The sequence below is a fragment of the Nannospalax galili genome, unplaced genomic scaffold (assembly GCF_000622305.1).
Source record: "Nannospalax galili isolate Female #2095 unplaced genomic scaffold, S.galili_v1.0 scaffold398, whole genome shotgun sequence".
In the NCBI taxonomy this organism is placed as follows: Eukaryota; Metazoa; Chordata; class Mammalia; order Rodentia; family Spalacidae; genus Nannospalax; species Nannospalax galili.
The window spans coordinates 345,364-345,793 of NW_008341813.1; positions in this window are offsets into that span (position 1 = coordinate 345,364).

A 430-nucleotide genomic window follows, 5' to 3' on the forward strand; every position below is an offset into this window, starting at 1 on the left:
AACACAGCACTACAAAACCCAAACCCAGCAGAAAAGAAGAAATAACAAAACATCAGGGCAGAAATTAATGAAATTGAAACAAAACAATGCAAAGAATCAACAAATCTAAGAGCTGGTTCTTTGAAAAGATAAACAAGATTGACAGACCACTAGCCCAGTTAACCAAAAGAAAGAAAGAGCATCTCCAAATCAACAAAATCAGAGATGAAAGGGGAAATATCACAACAGACACCAGAAAGTTACAGAACATTATAAGGGAATACTTTAAAAACCTATATGCTACTAAATTTGAAAACCTAAAAGAAATGGAGGGATATCTAAAGGCTTGGGACCCACCAAAACTAAACCAAGAAGAGATTAACAGCTTAAACAGATTCATAACACAAAAAGAAATTGAAACAGTAATACAAAACATTCCAGCTAAAAAAAG